This window comes from Chrysochloris asiatica, unplaced genomic scaffold (genome assembly GCF_000296735.1).
Source record: "Chrysochloris asiatica unplaced genomic scaffold, ChrAsi1.0 scaffold00066, whole genome shotgun sequence".
Taxonomy (NCBI): Eukaryota; Metazoa; Chordata; class Mammalia; order Afrosoricida; family Chrysochloridae; genus Chrysochloris; species Chrysochloris asiatica.
Genome location: NW_006408584.1, coordinates 14,474,426 through 14,478,407, shown reverse-complemented (window position 1 = coordinate 14,478,407; position 3,982 = coordinate 14,474,426). Strand labels below are relative to the sequence as shown.

Here is a 3,982-nt window from a genome sequence, read left to right as displayed (position 1 = left end):
TTTATGTCGTCCCCGACACTTATGCACAACAGAACAAAACACTGCCCAGCCTTATGCCATCCTCATGATCATTGTTAAACTTGAGCCCATTGCTGCTGCCAATCAATCTCCTTGGTGGTATTTCCCTTTTTATGCTGACCCTCCATTTTACCAAACCTGATGTCCTTCTCCAGGGACTGGAGTTCTTCGTGATAATATGTCCAAAGAATGAGGGACAAAGTGATGTCATTCTGGCTTCTAAGGAGCATTCTTGCTGTGTACTTCGTCCAGCACAGACTTGTTTGCTCTTTTGGTAGTCCATGGTACTATCAATATTCTTCTCCAAAACCGTATCTCAAATGCATCAATTCTTTTATGGTCTTCCTTATTTATTGTTCAATTTTCACATGTATGTGGTGTTGTAAGATAAGAACTAGACTGAAAGGTTTGTTTGAACCTCAAGGATAGTGGCTCAAACTCATAAGCCATCCCTCATAAACCTTATACAGGGTCGATATGAGTTGGAATCGACTCAACAGCACTAAACAACAACAGCATGAAGTTATTGAAAATACCATGGCTTACATTAGGCTCGCCTAAGGCTTCAACCTGATCTTTCTTTTAAACATTTTAAAGAGTTCTTATGTGGCAGATTTTTCTAATGCAATACATCATTTTATTTCTTGACTGATGCTTCTATAATTGTTGATAGTTGTTGTTGTTAAGTGCTGTTGAGTCTATTCCAACCCATAGTGACCCTGTATAGGGTTTCTGAGGAGCAGCTTGTGAGCTTGAACCACCGACCTTGCAGTTCAAATGGTTTTGCAGTTTGGTACATTAACCTACAGCATCACACCAGGACTCCATAGATGATAGTAGATCCCAGCAAAAGGAAGTCTTTGACAACCTCAATCTTGTCTACATTTATCATGATATTACTTATGGTCAAGTTCTGTGGATTTTTGTTTTCTTTACATTGAGGTGCAACCCAGACTGAAGGCTCTGTTCTTTGATCTTCATTAGCAAATACTTTAATTACTCTTTGCTTTCTTTAATGAAAGTTATATCATCTGTATATTGCTGGTTGTTAATGAGTCTTCCTCCAATCTTAGTGCCACATTCTTATTTATATAACCCAGTTTCTCAAATTATTTGTACAATGTACTTATTTCCTGATATTGAACCATTTATTTCTCCTTGTTCAGTTCAAATGACTATTTCTTGGTCTATGTACTAGTTCTTCACGAAGACACTTAAGTGTTCTGGAATACACATTTTCTATAATGTTGTCCATAGTTTGTCATGTTCCACACAATCAAAAGTCTTTGTTTAGTCAATAAAGCACAGATAAATGTCTTTCTGATATTCTCTGTTTCTAGCCAAGATCCTTCTGATGTTGACAATGATATCCGTCACTCCACATCTCCATCTGATTCTGGCTTAAACCATTGACAGTTCCCTTTCAATGCACTGTTGCAGCCATCCTTTGGTTAACTTTAGCAAAAAATTTACTTACATGTGATATTAAGAATATTGTCCAATTATTCCTGCATTCCTTTAGGTCACCTCTTTTTGGAACATGCACAACTATGGATCTCTTCCAATTAGTTGCCCAGATAGCTGTTTTCCAAATTACTGCCTCCCTTGATACATCAGTGTCTTAAAAGATTTTAATTTGTATTTTCCATCAATTCCAGAGGCCTTGTTCTTCACCAATGCCTTCAGCAGACTGGTAGTGTAGTAGATTACAAGCTGGCCAGGATCCATAGTTTTAATCTATCTGTTCTGCAGGAGAAATAAGAAGCGTTCTGCTCCCATAAAAGATTTACAGCCTCAGAAACCCTATACAAGGTTGGTATAGTTGGAACTGACTCAATGGCACAAAACCACAATTACCACCATCAAAGCATCTTGAACTTCATCCTTCATCATTCAGTGCCATTGGCTCTTTACTATATGCTGACTCTTGAAATGGTTGAACATTGTCCATTATTTTTGGTACAGTGACTTTGAGTATTCCTTCCATCTTCAACTTTTTTTTTAAGAAATAGAATTTTTATTAGCATTGTTACAGGCAATGCATTACATATGAAATGACCATTGAAGTGTACAACCTCAACCAAGCTGAAAGCAGACTAAATCAGTAGAGTGAAATCAATATTATACACAAGTGCAGAATTCAGATCACCCTAAATTTCAAACAGAAGACTGAAAAGCACTTTACAAAAAAGTAAATAAAAATAACACCTATTTTATTATTTTAAAAAGTGCCAGCTCTTAAGTGGCAGGGCATCAAGACTACCAAAGGTTTACCCAATTAATGTAATGCTTGAATGTTGAACTGTTCATTCCTGAAATGGGCCATGTCTGTCCTGGTTTTCAAAGCTAACTTAAGCTTTTCTGATTTTTATCTTTTGGAGTACTTAATTTTTTTTGTCTGTACTATTTTGAATTTCTTAACTATGTCAGCTGAACAATTAGCTAACCTTCATCAGTTCTAAGTCTTAAGACCAAAGATTTTTTCTTTGTAAGGCTTAAATCTAAATACAATAAAAGAATGAAGACACCAAATACCAGAATCTTAGAAAATCAAATAATAGTGGAGCCAATGAGACAGTTTTAAAAAGCACTCTTACCTCAGTTCTACTTTAGTAAATATTAATATTTAACCAGTTTGCAAAATATTTAACCGTGTCAGCAAAATTAACACTGTCATTTCAATAGTTACTCTTCTGTGCATAGTAAATATTGCAAGATAAACTTCGTATTTGATAAATGTGAAAAATGTTTGCCAGAAAGTTTTTATCCCTCTTGATACCAATTTAAGCTCAAGGAAAATGAAATTATACCTTTTGCAACTACTGTTGATCTAAGGTGAAGGAGAGAAAAATTGAACACTAAATTGTCTGATACCCGCATGACTTCTCTTCTAGCCAATGAGATAAGCAATGAGGACAATGAGGACAAGTACTGCAAGGGTGCCACCTACAGTGATGGGAATCAGCATGTTATTTTCATCCATCTGACATTCTTCCACTGATCCAATTCTGACACCTTCCACTTTGAAAGTCTGGACCCATACTTTGAATATGTTGAATCACACTTGGAAGGGTTCTCATTAGTGGCCTGAAGTGCTCTCAGGGAGTCATTGGCAGCTTGAAAAGTGGCATCAGGAAGAGTTGTGTTTAGATGGATTTCTCTTGGGAAAGACCAGCTAGAACTTCCTTCTGTCTGAAAGTAAAGACGAGAAGGTTGACACCTTCACTCCAGAGTTCCAGGGTCACCAGTAGAGAGGAGCATCTCCTGCTGGTGCTGGTCTTATTCAGGTTGATGCTGAGTCCCCTTGTGACAATAGTGTTAGTAGTTTTCTCATAGGTGATGTTTAGCAGCAATGCCATGCTGGCAAGCAGACAGGTTCCATTATTGCCACGCACATTATACTTGGATACAGGTTTTCTAGTCCTGGAGAAGGCAAAGGAGTTGTAGGCTTTGGATTTGGGGCTACTGTTGTTAGGGAAGTTTCATCTTGCTTACAGCATATCTCTTCCTTGCTGAAGTTGCCATGTGACAGGTAGGCTTGGATGGTTGCATAGGGAAGAGTAATCGTTATGTTATTCATGTGTATTTGAATGTGACTCACACACCAGTATTTTTTTTTTTATCTATGTCTGCCTTGATGTCAGTGATGGTTTTCATAGTCTGGATTCCCAAGGAGCTTGCATTGGGGAAGATATTTGTGTCTGGCATGTTATAAGAAAAACTTAGCATCTGGACCCTGTAATGTGTTGCATTCTTTGTAAAATGTAGTGTCTATTTATGCCTGTTTTCTAAAGCAATGGCTAGATGGGACTCAGCAGTATTCACTTTACCACAGGAGCTGTAATGTAGTACCTTCGCAGATCAAAGGTCACATTCTTAAAACCAGTCTTGGTCTCACAGTTCATTAAGAAGGCAGATGAGGGTGGGGCCTGATGGCTGATAGGGAAGAGGTGCAATGAATATC

At 37.7% G+C, this 3,982-nt stretch overlaps 1 pseudogene; it reads right to left on the bottom strand.

Moving 5' to 3' along the window:
• Nucleotides 1-2,848: 2,848 nt before the first annotated feature.
• The window catches only part of LOC102835334, a 9,808-nt pseudogene continuing 8,674 nt past the window's right edge, over nt 2,849-3,982 (bottom strand).